Source organism: Ochotona curzoniae, unplaced genomic scaffold (assembly GCF_017591425.1).
Source record: "Ochotona curzoniae isolate NIBS_2020 unplaced genomic scaffold, NIBS_Ocur_1.0 contig_2692, whole genome shotgun sequence".
Lineage (NCBI taxonomy): Eukaryota > Metazoa > Chordata > Mammalia > Lagomorpha > Ochotonidae > Ochotona > Ochotona curzoniae.
The window spans coordinates 1,946,059-1,966,295 of NW_024465556.1; the positions used below are offsets into that span (position 1 = coordinate 1,946,059).

At 41.7% G+C, this 20,237-nt stretch overlaps 1 long non-coding RNA gene across 1 annotated transcript in view; it reads left to right on the forward strand.

Moving 5' to 3' along the window:
• The window catches only part of LOC121153323, a 41,444-nt gene that overhangs the window by 19,906 nt on the left and 1,301 nt on the right, over positions 1-20,237 (forward strand). The window contains exon 3 of the long non-coding RNA XR_005883385.1: positions 16,481-16,585. This is a non-coding gene — a long non-coding RNA (uncharacterized LOC121153323). The remainder of the gene's footprint in view (positions 1-16,480; positions 16,586-20,237) is intronic.

Sequence of the window (20,237 nt, forward strand, 5' to 3'; positions counted from 1 at the left end):
GATTTCTAATTTTGCTTGTGGGCTAAGGTTTGCTCAGTCCTTCCCAGTCCACCCTGTTCCATTACCAATCCACACATAAGCCAACCATTGGAGCTTCTTTGCCCAGCTTGTCAGACCCCCAGGTCTAGACCACGGGGTCACCAGTGGGAGCCAAGTTCCTCCACTTAATCCCCTTTCAGACCCAGTTCTCATCTCATACATGCCATTGTGTTTTAGGCCAGTGTCCGGCGTCGTCTAGCCTTCCTATTGGCCTTGTATGAGCTGGTGCATGTTGCAGCCCAGCCCACCCTTCACCCTATTCAGGATGCACATTCAGGTGCTGCTGCCTTGACCAGCCCAGACTGTTGTGGGTTCCTTTACCTGTGAGTGATGGCAGGCTCTTTGGTCACACCTAATTTAGTCCATCATCCCCTCAACCCTTGAGCTAACCAGTGGGGCTAGTATTTCCACGGAGTTTGGCCCACACATTGCCCACAGTATCTACCCTCGGACATGGTTCTCTCGTGTACTACTTAATGTCATGTCTCTGCCTAATATGACCCATTTCCTGATCAATCAACATGTCAGGTAATAGGATATGATCCTAGTAGACAAGCCCCGAGCCTTAGCTTTTGCATGGACTGGTGTTCAATGATTACAAGTACTACACAGTATTTAAAGGAGTTTGGTATATCAGTCTTATCCATAAAGATCATCTGGTCCTTCTCCTCCAACCTACTAGGTCTCATTACCCTCGCAAACCTTCAAAGGAAAAGTTACTCTATTGTTGGGATTCTTTAGGATTGATTGACGTCCCAGAAGTACAGTGGGCTTGACATGGAGATACCTAAGCAGCAATTCAAACCCCAAAACCCCAGAGCAGGCCGCTGGATGGCCAGCAGGCAGAGCCTGGTGTCAAATGGCGCACTGGCCGCCCAGGGACAGGTCACCGCGTGGACGCAGTGGCTGGAATCGGGGCTCCGAGCATGGAGATGATCCCGGCCTGGCACCCACCAGCAGCCAACAGGCTAATGGAAGTTTCAAAGATGTTTATTTTCATTTACGTAAAATGCATAGTAACACAGAGAGAAACAGAGAATCTTGCATCCACTGGTTTACTCTCCAAATGCCCACAATAGCCAGTGTTGGGCTTAGCTAAAGCCAGGTACCAGGAACGCCATACAGATCTTCTATGTGGGATGGCAGGGCCCCATGCACTTGTAGCATTATCTACTGCCTTCTTGGAGACGGTAATAGGAAGTTGCATCAGAAGTAGAGTAGCCAGGATGTAGGCACTCCAATATGGGATATAGGCAAGTGGTAACTTAACCTGCTATGCCAAAATGCCACACCTCTGATTTTTAAAAAGCTCTTTATTTCTTACTTTTTAAATGAAGTTCCATAAGCTGCAGGATTTTTCCACCCTTCCCTCCCAACTTCCTCTCTCCACTGATTTCCCCTATATTGTGAGTCTGTAAAAAGGAAAGAAGACACATGTTTATTTGACATAATCAGTAAATTAAACACCAAAACCTTTTAAAAAGAGACAGGAGGGATGATGCAAGACTGATATTTTGGGACTGGTGTTTTGGCATTGCGGGTAAAGCCACAGCATGTAACACCAGCATCCGCGGTGAGTACCAGTTTGAATCTCAGCTGCCCCACTTATAATCCATCATCCTGCTAATCCATGTAGGAAAACAGCCCAAGTTCTGGGTCCCTGCACCAAGATCAGAGACCTGGATGAAGCTCCAGGCTCTGCCATCTACATGGGAGACCTGGATAAAGCTCTAGGCTCTTGGTTTAGACCTGGCTCAGCCCTGGCCATTGTAGCCATTTGAAGAGTGAACCAACAGATAGAAAATCTCTTCTCTTTTATCTCTTCTTCTTTCTCTATAACTGTGCCTTCCAAATAAATAAATAAATAAATAAATAAATAAACCATTTCTTTTAAAAAAAGTTTTTCCTAGTAAATCATGAGGAAATGTTTTATATTTTCAGCTATATGCTTTGTGAAAATTTTGGTAAAATTTAGTGCCTGGTGCAATAGCATAGTGGTTAAAGTCCTCGCTTTGCATGTGCCAGGATCCCATATGGGTGCCGGTTCTAATCCCAGTAGCCCTGCTTCCCATCCAGCTCCCTGCTTCTGGCCTGGGAAAGCAGTAGAGGACGGCCCAAAGCCTTGGGACCCTATACCCGTGTGGGAGACCCGGAAGAGCTCCTGGCTTTGGATTGGCTCAGCTCCAGCCATGGTGGCCGCTTGGGGAGTGAACCCATGGAACGGAAGATCTTCCTCTTTGTATATCTGCCTTTCCAATTAAAAAATAAATAAATAAATCTTTTAAAAATTAAATATATAGATAAACTAGTATAGCAACAAAAGAAAATATTAAATTGAAGATATTTTAATGGCAATTGTTGACAAAAATTCAATTAAAATACCAATATGAAAATACCAACATTGCAGTGTTTTGGTCAACTGCAGACTATGTATAGGATAATTGTCCCATAAAATGATAACCCCATGCTGAGATCATAGTCATTCTTGTAAGTATTCTTTTTTTTTTATTAATTACATTGCATTATGTGACAGTTTTGTAGGTGCTAAATATTCTTTTTGATGCTACACATTGAAATCCCCCTAGGATGCATTTCTCAGAACATTTCCTTGTCATCAGTCAACTTATGACTGTGGATAACTTCCAAACTAATATTAGGGGAAAGGGGGAAAATTTTCTTAGAAAACAAGAAGGGAAAATAGAAGCAAAAAAAGGAAAACAAAAAGAAATCCACCTAACGAAACCAGGCAAGCTTTGAAAAACAGATGTGAGAATAAAGGGGTTAAAGAAAATCTGCAGACGTACGTGATAGTCTTTATTTAAATAAATTGACGTCTAGCAGTTAAAGTTGAAGACTTAAGCACTTGCCGCGCCAGGATGATCTGGACAAAAGGAAAGAAGACAAGAAAATCACTCCAGAGTGGACCCTGCATGCTTGTCAGCAGATGGCGCTGTCTGCATTGATAGCAAGGCTGCTGTCCGAGGCAGCACTCTACGGAAAACAAAGCCGAAGCATAACCATTCATCCACGTAGAACCAGCTTTCCCAGCCAAGTGTTCGTAGCTGGGGAATTACATACATTCCAGTGTTCAACGTATCTCTCATAATTTTCTGAAGATTTATTTTGCTTATTTGAAAAGCAGATTTGCAGATAGAGAAAGAAATACAAAGATAGACAAGCAAAGAGAATTGGGGAAATTTTCCATCTGCTGGTTCATTCCTCAAATGCTTATATTTCCCAGAGTTGGGCCATACTGAAAGCAGGAACTCCTGGAACTCTCCCTGGGTCTCTCACAAATGTGGCAGGAGCCCAAGCTCCCACTTTCCTGGCACATTAGCAGGAGCTGGATTAGACACCTAACCAGTGGGATTCAAACCAGTGCCCATATAGGATGCTGGTGTCCCAGATGGTGGTTTAATTTTCTGTGCTACAATATGGGCTCATCATTCTAATATTTTTAAATTGAGTGTAATACAACCAACATTTAACTAATACTAATAACGTGCCACTTTTGATCAAACAGAATTCTGGAATGGAAGAAATGTAATAGCCAATGCTAGCATTAAAACAAAATCTATAAAATACCACATTCATATAAAATTTTTCACCCGTGTCTTGATATTCAGTTAAACATTAAATGTGGTATGTCTCAGTTTACACCATTCAAGGTAATTTTATTCTATTTTAATACTTTTAAATTTCTTTAGTCACTATAATTATTATATTTTATTACTTACATAGATAAAGTATATTTCTGTAACTTTGTATATTAAATAAGATGAATAAGTTTTTACTGACCAGGCTGGCTGGCACTGTGCCATAGAATTTTAGAAATGCAAGTGGCAGCCTAACTTGCTATACCATGATTCTGGCCCCTAGTCTAAAAAAACTGAACAACTATTAGCCCAGCTGTGGGAATGCAGACAAACAGAATGAAAACCAAAGGACACAGGGCTGTGAAGGCTAATCTTTAAGAAATTTAGCACCATTCTAAATTTATTACCATCAATTTCATTATCAGTAGGTTTTAGTGCCTCTGGTCTTATTTATTTATTTTTTCTTAGTAGTTCCCATATTCAATAGAAATAGATGGGTGTGAATGTTTTAGATTTAAAAAGTGTCAGTAGATATTTGCACTTATTATGTACTTTTTTTCCTTGAAAAAAGGTGAAAATCAGACAAGGAATTCAGGGCAAAGGAACTGGAAAATATTGATGGCACTCTGGAATAAAGCTGTTATTCCAACTGCCATGTTTCATTATGAATACTGAAACACAAAGCAGACGACCACATCTGTACAAGATTCTGCTACCTTCGATGGGTACAATCCCTACTTGCTCATCATGATTTTAGCTACTCTTTGTGTTGACAGGCACCTTAATCCTCAGATGAAATTATTTCCCGTGACTCCAAAATAATTTAATTGTGAAAAACTGTTATTTAAATCAGTTTTTTTTCTGGTTATTGAACATTTCATAAGAATACGTTTATCTTCATGCAAATGATGGCTTACCAATTCTTTAAAACACCAAAGGCATTTTTCCCAGCATAAAAATAATAAAAGCATCATTGCTATCACATGTTTTATTAACAGAAAATTAACCTTATTTTAAGTGAAAGCAGGAATATAATTAGCTGAGCAAGTGTGACATTTGCCCATGAACTCCTTGTTCACATAACACATCTATTTTGGGAAATCATAAAACTGGAGCAAGACAAAAATATGAGAAGATATTAGGTTTCTCTAACTAGTTATTATTAAGTATTTGGAAATTTAGGTAGCTTTTCTGCAACTTTTTAATATCTATATGAAAAAAAGTTAAAGAATTTAGGAAATAAAATATTGTGTAAATTATTATCAGCAATTGTCTGTTTTACAGAAAATAGATAGGTTGTGATTGGTAAGACAAGACTGAATTACTTGGCTTCTGTCATGCTGTAGCTCTCTATTTTTAACTCTACACTACACATAGTATGAAATTTATCTTTACTTCCTGTTCCTAAAATTTTTTACTTGTTTCAGAGTCTAAAACAATTTGCTGTAAGACTTTAAAAATTTAAGAGTTGAAGTGTGATGGCTCTGTGGTTAAATCCTCACCTTGCGCATGCTGGAATTGCAAATAGGTATCAGTTCATGTTCCGGCTGCTCTGCTTCCCATCCAGCTCCCTGCTTGTGGCCTGGGAAAGCCGCGGAGGATGACTCAAAGCCTTGGGACCCTGCACCTGCATGGGAGGGGCTCCAGGCCCCTGGGATCAGCTTAGTTCCAGCTATTGTGGCCACTTGGGGAGTAAACCAGCAGACAGAAGATATTTCTGTGTCTCTCCTCTCTGTAAATCTGTCTTTCCAACAAAAATATGTAAATCTTTAAAAAAATTTAAGAGCTGATATCCCCAAAATGCTGTTCAACCTTAAATTTGGTAAACCTCTTAGCTCTCAGATATTCATTAAAAATGTAGAATAAAAATAATAAGTTGTGATTGTTGTACAATTAATATATGTCAATCAAAAATAAAAAATGTACTTTGAAAGTGATTATGGTTAACTTCATTGAGGATTTTTACCAGTAATTATTACATTGGAGAGCCTGCCTCTATTGCATATGGTCCTTCTAATATATATCACTCTTAACTCTCTATATAGTTAACTATATATATATAGTTAAGAGTGATTTTATTGCAAAAGACATTATTGCATTTCATTTATGGCCATGTAGTATTCCATCATGAATATACATGTCATAACTTTTTCATCTAGTCATTAGGGGATCTGGGCTGATTCTCTATATTAGCTATTCTCAGTTGATCTGCTATAAACATGGGTGTAGATAAGTCTTCCATATGCTGATTTCATTCCCTATGAGTAAAATCCCAGGAATGTGATGACAGGGTCACATAAATCTGTTTTCAATTTTTTGAGAAATCTCTGTCCTGTCTTATAAAACTCATGTATTAGTTTAAAATCTTTTCTTCAGCATATTGGAGAACTCTTCACCACATCCTTGCCAGCGTTTATTATATTTTGTTATGTCATTCTAACTGGTGTGAGGTAAAGCCCCACTGTGATTTTTATTTGCATCTCCAGGTCTTCTGGACTCTCCCCTCCAAACCACCAGGTCTCAATCCCCTCGCTTACCTGTCAGTATAGTGACCCTGTCGCTGGGAGTCACACAGAATTCATTCCTCACCTAGTGCACTGTGGCCTTATACATGGATGTCCCTAGGTAGCAATTACATATCTCCAAGACCCTAGAGCTCACAGCTGGGCAGCTAGTGGGTGGAGCCCAGTGCCACTTGACACCCAAAAGCCCAAAGCCCAGGACTCGCTTACCATGTGACAACGGTCACCATGGCCAGGGTGCCAAGCATTGAGTTTGACCCCGAGCAGCCATCCTATTTCACCACTATTTTATCCTTTCATATCCTTTACCTGTTTCTTAGACTGTTTTAGTGCTGTTGAGTTTCTTGAGCTCCTTTTATACTCTAGATGCAACTTCTTGCTAGTTTTGTAGTTTGTAAAAATTTTCTCCCTTTCTGTTGACTGACTTTTGTTGTGTTTCCTTTTCAGTGCAGAAATCTCTTGGCTTGTTGTAGGCCTATTTGTGTATTTTTGGTCTTACTGTCTGTACGTTTGGAGTCTTACCTAAGAATTCCCCCTAGGCTAATGTCTTATAGCATTTCCCCTGTGTTTTTCTCTAGTAATTTTATTGTTTTAGGCCTTAAGTTTAGATTTTGACCCATTGTGAGTTGATTTTTTAATAGGGTATAAGATATGCAGGATTTCATAAAGTGTTGGGTAAAAAATTGGATGTCTGTTATGTGCTTCATATATGTGTTTTGCTCTCTGTATGTCTGTGTGCTTATAGAACATAAACATAGTTCAGATTGGAAGAAAACGCAGGGACAATGAATATTTTATGTTATTGTTTCTGAGGACTGAGATTAGAGGTTTGCTCATTTGTTTTAATTTGCTTGAAAGGCAGAGCTACAGAGAGAGAGGTGGAGAAAGGGAGAGGGAGAGAAGGAAGGAGATTTTCTACCTCCTGGCTCACTTCTCAAATGCTCCCCCAAGAGGTGACACCAGGAGCCCAGAATTTCTGGTTCCCAATCACCTGAGCCATCGATGATCTGCCTCCCAAGGTACTTTAGCAGGAAACTGGATTGGAAACTGGTTAGTCAAGACTCCAGTTACCTGCTTCTATGGGATGTGGGTTTCCCAGCAGTGTCTCAATTTGCTGTGTCACAATATCTGCCCTTTTATGGCAGTATTTATTATGTTCCTGTTAGTTCCCAAAACATAGCTGAACACTTGTATGAAAACAGTGCAGAGAAGAAACTTGGGAAATCAAGACAATACATTTTCTTTTGTTTTGGTGCTTTCAACAAGGCATAAATAAATTGACACTGTGATAATATTTTTATTTCCTATCATATATCAGAAATCTCTCATTTCACTGCATATACTTTATCTCCTTTAATTCAACTGTATAGAATATATGTGTGTATGCATTTCACTGTATATTACTCAGTAGTTGTAGTAATGTTAATGATGAACCTGGAAATCCCTGCTTTATGATAGAGCCATTACAAACACAGATAAAAACAGGCAAATAAAAAGTTATGCCTACTGTAAATGGATAGCAGTATAGAGAATGGTTCATCTTTTTCTGCTTTCTAAATTTACCATGATAAAAAGAAATATTCCTATTGGGGGAGAAAAATAAGCTTCAAAAAAGATTTATTTTATTTTATTTTTATGGGAAAGGCAGTTATATAGAGAGGGAGGGAGAGAGAGAGAGAGAAAGCGCTTCCATCTGCTGGTTCACTTCCCAAATGTTTGCAATGACTGCAGCTGAACCATCTGAAGCCAGGAGCCAGGAGTTTCTTTTGGGTCTCCTACACAGATGCAGGCACCCAAGGGCTTGAGCCATTCTCCAGTGCTTTCTCAAGCTATAATCAGGGACCTGGATTGGAAGTGGAGCAGTACTTGAAATTGTGCCAACATGGGATGCCAGTGCTGCAGGCAGAAGCCAGCCTACTATACCATGGCACCAGCCATGAGGAAAAATAAACTTTCAGTAAACAATTCCATACTCTCAGAGTACTAGTATTCAGCAATATATATTCTTTTTTATTTAAGGATTTATTTATTTTTATTGGAAAGTCAGATATTTAGAGAGGAGGAGAGACAGAGAGGAAGATCTGTCCACTGGTTCACTCCCCAAGTGGCCGCAGTGGTTGCGCTGAGCCAATTCAAAGCCAGAAGCCCAGCAGGTTTTTCTGGGTCTCCCACGCGGGAGTGCAGGGTCCCAAGGCTTTGGGCCGTCCTCCACTGCTTTCCCAGGCCACAAGCAGGGAGCTGGATGGGAAGTGGGGCTACCGGGATTAGAACCGGTGCCCATATGGGATCCCGGCACATTCAAAGTGAAGACTTTAGCCACTAGGCTATCACGCCGGGCCTGAGCAATCTATATTCTTAGAGACGTCTGTGAAATGGTGCAGCTGTAGAAGACGTCAAGAAGCAGTGCAGGGATCTGTGAGTGGTTTGCAGAAACGATCACATCTTGTAAGAATGCAGAAGAAGGACATCCAAAAAAAAGAGTAAGTCCTTGTACAGTATCCATTAGAATTGGCCCATTTGTAAACGAGGATTATGCTGACTTGCTCATATGGCAGCTATGAGGACAGAGTTGGTGGTACACCCACTAGTCACCTGGGTAAGAGACACACAGGAAGTTACCCAGGTGACAGTGATGATAAATAGAAATGATGGACTCAAGACACTGTCCAAAGGAATAAAAGGCAAATGCCTGATTTCAGGTCTCAGCTCTGATCCCAGCTCCAGCTTACTGCTAATGTCTCCACTTGGGGAGACAGGGAGACAGCACGCAATGACAGAAGTCCTGGGACCCCTGTCACCCTTTAGGGTCTCCTAAGACCCAGACAGAGCTCTGGGATCTTGGTTTAAATCTAGGCCAACCATAGCTGTTGCAGGCATTTACGCACTAATCCAGCAGATGGATGGGAGATTGCCTCTCTTGGTCTCTCTCTCTCTCCTTCGTGTGTGTGTGTGTGTGTGTGTGTGTGTGTGTGTGTGTGTGTGTGTGTGAAATAATAAATGGAGGCATTAAAGAAACAACAGTGGAGGAAAAGAACACTTTCCTGAGTGGTAGAAAACAGAATCATAGAAACAAGAGTGTTCAGGAATGTCATCAACGTCACAGCCTCAGTAGTCCTGTGGACACTAAGCAGAAGGAAAAGCCATCGCCGCTCTGCTGATTGCATCGCCACTTGAAGCGGTCTGCATCTCCTATTCTTGCATCTAATTACAATGCCCATGAATGAAACCAGTTCGTTCTCTGTCTAATTTGCTATGTTGTTTAAAGGAATTCAAACCTGGTAGCTGAAGGGTGATTGCTAGGAGCCGTTAAATTACCCCTCCCACTGCACACTGCATCCCCATTAAACACTGTATGCAGATAAAGTGATTAAATGAGGGGAAAGAAGCTTAGAGTCATTTTATGAAGAGCTAGGAAAAGACATTAAAATAAGTAGTATAAATAAACCAACTTATTGAGAAAAGGTAAGTTTTAGTTCTTAGAAACAGAAGCCATGGTCTATGTCTTCTTTTTCCTTTCTGAAGCTTTGTCGTCCAGGGATGGAGAAGCTGAGCTAAATGAAGAGTTGAATAGAAAATGCAAAGGAAAGCTGGGTTGTTGGAGAGGCAGCTGTAGAGATCTAGCTGAGGTAGCACTTAGGTACAACTTACGGGGTGTTTTCTCTGCGCTTGGCACTGCCGTGAACATTTCACATCACTAACCAATGTGATCCTCCAGCAACCCTGAGGCAGGACTCTCCTATTCCTAACGGCAGCCAAGAACCGGGGTACATGCAGACAAGAGACTCACCAAGTTCTTCTAGCAGGTGAATAGTGCAGCCAGCATCCCTGTCAGGAGGTCCTGCAGTTACCATGCAGTGTCACCTACTAGTGCTATCAAACTTGCCTCAAAAGACCATGTGTCTGAGAAGTTCAGGAAGGTTCATGAAGTATGTGCCACTGTAATTCATGAAGAGTTAGCAGTGGGCCAGGAAAAAAAAAAAAACCCAGGCAATCAATCTCGAAAGTACAGTATAAAAGGGCCCGGCGGTGTGGCCTAGCAGCTAAAGTCCTCACCTTGAACGCGCCAGGATCCCATATGGGCGCAGGTTCTAATCCCGGCAGCTCCACTTCCCATCCAGCTCCCTGCTTGTGGCCTGGGAAAGCAGTGGAAGACGGCTCAAAGCTTTGGGACCCTGCACCTGTGTGGGAGACCCGGAAGAGGCTCCTGGCTTCGGATTGGCATAGCATCGGCCGTTGCGCTCACTTGGGGAGTGAATCATCGGACGGAAGATCTTCCTCTCTGTCTCTCTTCCTCTCTAAATATCTGACTTTCCAATAAATAAATAAATCTCTCTTTTTTTAAAGTACAGTATAAAAGAAGACAGACACACAAAAAACGACATGTGTGATCCTATTAGATTAACATTCTAGACAAAGCAGAGTATTGCCACAGAACTCTCCCAAAACTGATTGGAGAATTTGGAGAATCCCCAAAGCCATGTCTGGATGGGGCGCAAGCTGAGTATTGACACCAGGGCAGTGGAAGAAGGTAGGGGTTTATTTGCAGTGCTCAGAGCAAGGAGTCAGGTAGCCATCACTCAGTTCTTGGACTCTACAAAGGATTAAAGAGAGTGAATCTCTTAGAATACAGTGGGGGTTGAGCAGAGCATGATCCACTGGTGTGCAGCTCTCTGCCCCTCAGCTCTAGGGCATTCTGTGGTCACCTGGAGGCCAGCATGCCCTTCGAAAGATGCTGTGGTGGCAAAGTGCAATCGAGCCTGGCTAAGGTATATAGGTCAGTCCTGCAAAACATTTCAAAATAGAAATTAGCAGTAGGATGTTGACCATGAGAATGATAATTAAAATTGAATGATAATTAAATTCTGAGCCTTAGACTATGGGGTCCTGGAAGGTCAGCTTGATCTTTCTATCATTCCCTTAATTGAGTCAGTTGGTCTTCACTAAGTTGAGTTGGAATCACCACTGTGAGGAGAGAGGAACTGTGAGGTAAGGGAAACAGACTGGGGCCTGATAAAGTCTGACTCAGAGACATTGAGAAAGACTCAGTTTCACTCTAATGATTCATGGCTGCCTGGAGTTAGAAGAGGAGCTGACTCGTGAAGGGATAAGAAATAGTTTTCAAGGTGGCACCGTGGCACAGCGTATTAAGCCACTGTATGCATCTCTGGCATCCCATGTGGGCATAAGTTAAAGTCCCAGCTGCTACACTTCCGATCCAGCTCTTTGTTAATGCTCCCAGGAGAGCAGCAGAGAATGGCTTGAGTCCTTGGGCACCTGCACTCATATTCGGCCTGGCCGAGTTCTGTCAGCTGTAGCCATCTGGGGAGTGAATCAACAGATAAAAGATCTCTGTCTCTCTATATATAACTTTGAATTTCAGATGGGTAAAAATAACTCTTTAAAACAAATAATTTTTGGAGCAAATTGCTCAGAATAGCAAACTCTAGCTACACACAAATGAAGCTGTCTACTGCCTCCTGCTGGCAGCAACCTGGAACTCCAGGTCCTTCCCTAAGCAGATATTCACCGCTTTTACAGGTGACACATAGTCATATGTTGGCAATGGAAAATGGTCCTAGCTAACACGAAAGAGCTCCTGTGTGCTAGATGCCATCCTGGGAGCTGGATGCATAGTGTGGCATATGAGGGAACCAGATTCCTGCCTTCACGTGTACATTCGGGCAACTCAAGACTTGAATGAACAGAAAAATTAGTAAATTCAGTTCAGATTCCAATAAGGAATAAGCAGTACAAAACGACTGATAACTTAGTTGAGGTGATATAAATATTTCTTTAAATAAGGAGGTCAGAAAAGCTGAGATAGATAGAACATTAAGGGACTATAATTTCAGATACAGGAAGTTGAATAATTATCAACAGGATCAAAATTGAGATAGAAAGTGGTGTTGTGTGAGAAGTTTTTTTGTTGTAGGACTTCATAGAAATATAGATAGGGTTTTTTTTTTGTAGTATTTCCAGGCCTCTAACATTAGACAGGAAATTAAACACAAGACTCCCATAGTTGGGGGAATAAATGAGTATATATATTTAGTTTTATGTGGTGCTGTCACAAAATATCATGGTCTGGGAAACCAACAAATAGAAGGAATTTAGTCCTTATAATTCTGGAAGCTGCAAAGTTCAAGATAAGGCGTCACTAATTTCAGTGTCTGATAAGTGCCTGTTCCATGAATGGAATTGTATTTCTGTGACATCCTCTTCACATGGTAGAATAAAGAAGGGTCAAGGGGGCTTGTTAGTTCCCCGTAGCCCTTTTATAAGGCACTAGTCCATTCATAAGAACAAGGCTCTCATGACCTAATCATTTCCTCATACTATAGTCGAATCAAGGGTTAGATTTCAATATGAACTTTACAGAAGATGCAAATATTCCAATCATATCACACACACATATATATTTATTTTTAAAGATTTATTTATTTTTATTACAAAGTCAGGTATTCAGAGAGGAGGAGAGACAGAGAGGAAGATCTTCCATCCGATGAGTCACTCCCCAAGTAAGCACAACGGCCGGTGCTGTGCCTATCGGAAGCCAGGAGTCTGGAACTTCTTCCAGGTCTCCCATGCATGTGCAGGGTCCCAAGGCTTTGGGCCATCCTCGACTGCTTCCCCAGGCCAGAAGCAGGGAACTGGATCAGAAATGGAGGTGCCAGGATTAGAACCTGTGCCCATATGGGATCTTGGCATGCTCAAGGTGAGGACTTTAGCCGCTAGGCCACCATGCCAGGCCCATCACATGATATTTAGAAGTCCAGAGCTTGATTGAGATGAGAATCTGGGGGAGGATCTAGATGTAGCAATCAGGGTCCTGCAGAACTCCAAAGTTTGAGGTCTGATAGGGAAGGGGGAGAAAGACAAGTATCGAGATCCACAGACGCTTCGTAAAAGGTGTGCGTGTGTGTGTGTGTGTGTGTGTGTGTGCACGCGTGCGCACTTTTGAGCCCTGCACCTGGGCAACAATACTCATCTCAGTTTGCCGTAAGTAAATATTGCCGGGATAACTTCAACAACGCAGATGAGCACTCTCACGGGTCTGCAGAGCAGCAGATGAAGATCCGGGCACTCCCTTTGTTGGCCTCTGGTGAAGGCTGTCTTCCGCTATATAGACAGTTCCCTGTCTGCTGAGCACTCTCTTGGCCAGTTCTCAGTGTGTTATACAGAAAGAGCTTTCTTTGTCTTCCTCTTTTTGGAAGGCCAGAGTCCTGTAGAATTAGAACCCCACTCTTATAATCCCTAAAGAATCTGTCTCTAAGTAAAGTCACACTGAGGATTAGGGATTCAGCATATGAAAGAGGGTGTGTGGAGGAACACAGTTTGGTCCAGCACAACAATAAGGTGTCATGTGAACCAAAGGTACATAGCAGGACCAGTCTTGTCATGTGGCCAAATGTCTATTGCAAAATGACTACATGGCAATGGTTCTGGAAATACGTGCCTTGCAAGTTGTTGCAGCTGTTTGATAAACTGTCATTTCAAACTCCCTCCATGTGCACATGCACACACACAAACACGATCAGCTACGTTTTTAATAATAGAAAAAAGGAACAAGAAATGTCTTATGCAATATACTGTGCTAATGACTCTTCTAAGGCATTTTGCATTCATTACCTCCTCCAGACCTCATTAAGTAAATATAACTCCGTGAAGTAAATATTTTGTTTCATGGACAAGGAAATAGAGATGTCAAGAAGTTAATTTTCTGAAGGTCACACTGCTAGTGAGTGACCTAAAAGGCATGTGAACCCGGGCATTTGGCTTTGAGAGTAGACACTCTGAAAAAAAAAGATTGATTTTAATTTAAAGGTATTGATTTTTTACTTTGAAATGAGAATCATGGGAGGCAGATGGATAGTGGAGAAAAACAGATCTTTGATGTGCTGGTTCAGTCCCCCAGCAGCTGCAATGGAGCTGAGCCAATCTGAAGCTGGGCACCAGGAGCCTCCTACAGCTCTCCTACATGGGTGCAGGGCCCAAATCCTCAAGCCAACTTCTGCCTTCCCAGGCCATCAGCAGAGAGCTGAATCAGAAATGAAGCAGCAAAGACTCAAACCGGTACCCATATGGATTGCCAACACCATAGGTAAAGAATTAGACTCCTATGCCCCTGTGCCAGCCCCAAGAATCTATATTTTTAATCATTATTCCAGCTCTTATTTTTTAGGGATTTACTGAAGATTCTCTGGAGTCATTGGTCTGTATTTAACAAATAGCATCATAGTTTAGTTATATCGTCTCCTATAAGTGTTCACAGTTTGAAAAAATTTCGAACAATGATGTTTCCAGACACATTAGTATCAGAACCTAGGGGGCCCTGAAATCTCACAGAGGCTCTGTATTAGTGTCCTAAAGCTGTCGTAACAGAACAGCACACATCCAAAATCAAAGTGTCAGCAGAGACATGTTCCCACCACAGCGAGAGCCTTCCTGTCTTACCTGCTGGTGGTTTGACCACAGACTTTGACAAACTTGACCCTTGAGGAAGTATTTTCAGGAAGCTATTACTCATTCAAACCTGCAGTGACCTGGCTGGAGCCAGCAACTCCACATTTGACAGCACATGCAGTTACACAGGACACCCAGTTGGAATTCTCGGCTTCTAGCTTTGGCCTAGACTGCTAGCAGCCCTGGCTGCTGCCCTTTTGGGGAGCGAAGCAACAGATAGAAGATATCTCTCCCTATTTCTCTGTGTAACTGTGCCTTTTAAATAAAAAGACATATTTTATGGTCTGATATTATGTTCTAAAAATATGACCCGATTAGCAATTTTACTTCTCAAGGATTTTTTGTACACCATGATTTGATTTTGTTTTTTCATTTGTAAATGACTTTTAAAGTAGGCCCTCCCTGGGCCCAGTGCAATAGCGTAGCAGTTAAGGTCCTCGCCTTGAACGCGCCAGGATCCCATATGGGTGCCGGTTCTAATTCCGGCGGCCCTGCTTCTCATCCAACTCCCTGCTTGTGGCCTGGGAAAGCAATGGAGGATGGCCCAAAGCCTTGGGACCCTGCACCCATGTGGGAGACCTGGAAGAGCTCGTGACTCCTGGCTTCAGATTGGCTCAGCTCGGCCCATTGCGGCTGCTTGGGAAGTGAATCATCGGTTGGAAGATCTTCCTCTCTGTCTCTCCTCTCTCCTTTCCAATAAAAATAACTAAATCTTTCAAAAAATAATAAATAAAATAAAGTAGGCCCTCCCTTTAGGGAACTTTGAGCTTGTAACTTTTTGCTAAACCAGTGGTTTTCAACTGTGGCTGCACATTACAATCTTCTGGAAATTCTTTTTCTTTCTAAGAAATCAACACAGGAATTAAAAGAGACTACTGAATCAAAAGTGGAGCGATGGGGTTTCTGACTTCTAGCTTTGGCGTGGTTTGGTCCCAAATATGTAGGCTTTGGGAAGTCAACCAGGAGATAGAAGATCAATCTCTCTCACTTTCAAACAGATTTAGAAAAAACATTTAAAACAGAACAAAAAGAATACTGAGTCACTTTCAATAAACAAAGAGTAGCATTTTTTAACTCAAAAATGTTCTGAGTGGAAAGGTAAGATTTATAACTGCTTAAGTCTATTCAAAGATAGCCAGATCACCTGGGAGCTTGTTAAAAATGCAGAATCCCCAAATTCACCTCTGAATTGGAAACTATTTTAATCAGACTCCCAGATTACCGCATATGCTCATTAAAATTTGAGTAGCACTAATCTATCTTTACGCACATACCTTATGTTTTGATGTTGGGAGGGATGTTGGGGGGAAGGTAGGCAAAACAAAGGCAGTCCCTAAAACTGAACCTCATTCAGTGATATATTGAAAGCCTGACTATAATGGTCATGATCTTCTCTTATCACGTGCATCCTGTATTTGGATGTTCATATCTTTATTCAAATTGGTATACTTTTATGCTATTATTTCATGTAATAATGTTTCTTAAGTCATTCCTTTTTTCCATACCTTTAAGTATTCCCTAAGCTATACATATTTGGTCATTTTATGGTTCCCCATAGATCCTGAACAATTTTCAGTATTTCTAATTTTCTCGTTTCTTTCTTCTTCTTCCCCTTTATTTTCTTCTCATCCTCTTCTGAGGGAGATAATGCAAAACACAGTTCATCCAGATTTGATTTTCTTTCTTTTGCCTTGCCAAGTGTGTTGTTTTTACATTATTTTTTATTTAACTTATTGAATACCTTATCTCTGTCTATATCTGTCTCTCTTCATAAATCTCTCACCCATGTTATTACTGATTTCCTTATTTCACTTAACTGATTCTCTGTATTTTTTAGTTACATTTTGAATTCTTTTACAGGTGTTTCATCAACCTTCCTTCCTCTGTGATCCAATAAAAATGTATGACTGTATTCCTGCTGGGGAGTCACACGGCCTTCCTGTTGTCATTACTTGTGTTTGGACGGTGAGTTTTGCACATCTTGAGGAGGGTGTTTCTTATTTCTATCTCCTCTGAAAGATTGCTGAAAACTTTATTCCTCGAAATTCGTTTCTGGAGCTTAGTGGATTTCCTAAGGCTTATATTCAAGTAATAGGAGTGTGTTCTTTGCTGGGCCGGAGATTTCTGGCCACCACCACTTGTGGTGGGGCAAGAGTCCAGAGTGTCACCAAAGATGCACATGCTAGAGTGTTTCTGGCTAACGTCAGTGGTGGGAAGGGATGCTGGACCTGTCTAGTGTGGCACCAGTCTCAGCTAACTCACAGCTGAGAGGGAGTTTACTGTGCCAGGATAGCTAACTCGCTTAGGCCTGTCGTCCATGCCAAACATCAGCCCGCTCTGCAAGATCCATCGCTACCATCGAGGAAGCTCAGACAGGGAGGGTACATAGAAACCCAGTCATGGGCCCGGTGCGGTGCCCTAGTGACTAAAGTTCTTGCCTTGAACACACTGGGATCCCATATGGGCTCCGGTTCTAGTCCTGGCAACGCCACTTCCCATTCAGCTCCCTGCTTGTGGCCTGGGAAAGCAGGCCCTAAGCCCTGGAACTGTGTGAGAGACCTGGAAGAAGCTCCTGGCTCCTGGCTTTGGATCGGCGCAGCGCTGGCCGTTGTGGTCACTTGGGGAGTGAATCATGGAATGGAAGATCTCCCTTTCTGTCTCTTCTCCTCTCTGTATATCTGACTTTGTAATAAAAATAAAAGAAATCTTAAAAAAATAGATGAAATCCTTAAAAAAAATAAAAAGAAAGAAAGAAACTCAGTCATGATCCATGATCCACAAACCTCTACACTTCATGGCCTTATGCCCAAACTCCCACGGTCAGAGATACAGGGGCTCAGCCCTCTGCCCTGCAAGCTGGCTTGTCCATCTCCTGAGCCAAGACAGTTTCTCATATGATTTCCTTTTAATCCATATATAAGCCTCTTCTCTCTTACTGGACAGTGTTTCTCTTGAGAGTTTCCTCTGAAAAAGATCTGCCTGGGAATGTCTAGGAATACAGTGTAAAATGCAATTGGAAAAATAGAGTAACAGCATCTAGGAGACATGCCCATTTCTTGTCTTAGTTCTTTAATAAATTTTGAGAAATCATTCCCAGACCCTTAACTTCCTCCTTTAGAGAGTGATAGTTAGAAAATATTTGTACCACTTACTTCAGGTTCTACTCAGGTCCAAATGAAGTAAGATTTGGAAATGTGTTTTGAAATCTTTAAGATGTAGCTTTAGCATGGGCCTGGCGCAGTAGCTCAGCGACTAAAGTCCTCACCTTGCATGCATCTGGATCCCATATGGGCACCAGCTCTATTCCTGGCAGCCCTGCTTCCCATTCAGCTCCCTCCTTGTGGCCTGAGAAAGAAATTGAGGACAGCCGGAGGCTTTGGGACCCTGCACCCACATGGGATACCTGGAAGAGGCTACAGGATCCTGGGTTCAGATCAGCTCAGCTCCAGCCATTGTGGCCACCTGGGAAGTGAATCATCAAACAGAAGATCTTTAAAAAAAAAATGTAGCTTTAGTATCAACACTATTCAGCATTATGGTAAGAAAAAAAAGCAGTGGTTAGTGCTGTGGCATAGCGAGTAAAAGATGCTGCTTGCAGTGCCAGCATCCCAGGTACAGCAATTCCAGCCCAGCTCCCTGCTAATGCCCCTGGAGGAGCAGTGGAGAACTGCCCAAATCTTTGGGACCCTGTATCCAAGTGGGAGACCTCAAAGAAGCTCCGGCTTCTGGCCTCAGATCGGATTAGCCATTTGGGAAGTGTGCCAGAGGATGGAAGATTCTTTACCATTCAAATAAATAAACAGATTTTTAAAAAATACAAGAAAGAATCTGTTCCTAGACGTGACCTCAAAACCTTTTGTGGTAGGGAACCTGGCACCATGGCATGACAGATTAAGTCTCTGGCTTTGATGTTGGCATTCCCTGTGGATGCTGGATTGAGTCTGGCTGTATCACTTTCTGTCCAGCTCTCTGCTAAATGGCCTGGAAAAGCAAAAGATGGCTGAAGTGCTTGGGCACCTACACCCATGCATAAGACTCAGAAGAAGATCCTGTCTCCTGGCTTCACACTGCCTGTTGGGCCATCTGGGGAGTAAAACAACAGATAGAACCTCTTTTTCTCTGGCTCTCCTTCTCTCTCTGTAATTCTGCCTTTCACATAGAAGTAAGTAAATCTTAAAATAAATAAAAATAATGGTGTAGTAAATTAAGCTGCTGCCTATGACACTGGCGTCCCAAATGGGTACTGGTTTTAGTTCTGGTTACTCTACTTCCAATCTGGCTCCCTGCTAATGTGCCTGAGAAAACAGTTTGATGTGGAGCAAGCGATTGGGCCAAGTAATTTCCCTTGTACCCATGTGAGAAGCTCCTGACATTGTTGGGGTCATCTAGAGAATGAGCCAGCAAGTGAAATATTCTCTCCCCGCCCCTTTCTTTCTCTCTCTGTAATTCTGCCTTATAAATAGATACAATATATTTTTTTAAAGAGCCATTTTATACCTGACTACCTGGAGGAATCTCTGAGTTGGTATTGTTTATTACAAAATCAAGAGTGAACTTGGAGACTGGTCTGGACTGAAAACCAACTATATGTGAGAAAGTGATAGGTGCTTCCTGGTAGAGTAATTGAGAGCACCCAGGCAGAATATATTGCTCATTGTAAGGAGGAAAAAAACCTTGGCATTGTGTTCTAAAGACATTCAATGTAAGAACACTCACATTTTATTTTCTGAAACATCTATGCAGTTGTTCAGATCCTAAATATGTGGGATTTTTGCATTTTATAATGTACCTTTCATTCGACATAATTTTTAGCAAAGTAAACACCGTATATACAATATAATGGTTTTATTGATTTGCTTAAATTAGCTGGAGGGGTGTTGGTTCCATCATTAAAATGCATTTCTCAATGTTCCTTAGCTTTAGTAACTGTTTCATTAATTCTTGAGTTCTGTCATCATTCCTCCCCTCCTGTCTCTTTCAATTTCCTATTTAAAATGTTCCAAAATAATTATTGTAAAAATTTCAGAGACATGATGAACCTTTTTATTTGGAAAAAATAAGCCTTCCAAACTCATTCCCAGCTCCTCGTCACAGCACCTAGAATACAGAATGGAAATTCGTACCCTGAGAGTGCCTCAGTGCAGCAGCATCCAGAACAGATGTTTCATTTCGCAACTTTTCCCAATTTATTGTACCTGATATCTCTAGTTCTGTGAGAAGAATACAGCTCTGGGGAATTGCTTCCCATTTTCACTAGCTGGCTGACACAGGGAGACAGGCTGTAGAGGCAGCTTCCATTCACCCCAAGAGAGAAGTTGTCAAATGCTGGTTGTTTATTTTTATACAAGGTAATCAAAGGGAGACAGCTACTGCTGCACACTCCTGTAGCAAAGGCTAGCACCTCTGAACATGTCAGTCCACTACTTGGGATGCAGCGAACTGGATGCACCCACCATGCAAAACATGGCTTAATTCACATCTTCCGTAATGAGTTCTTTGATGAATGCATCTTGGAGTAGAAATTCCTGATTCAAATAACTAAACAGTTACTGATATCATTATTCTCATGGTCATCATTAGAATCTTAAAAGGATGAAAGAGAAAGAAAGGCAGAAGA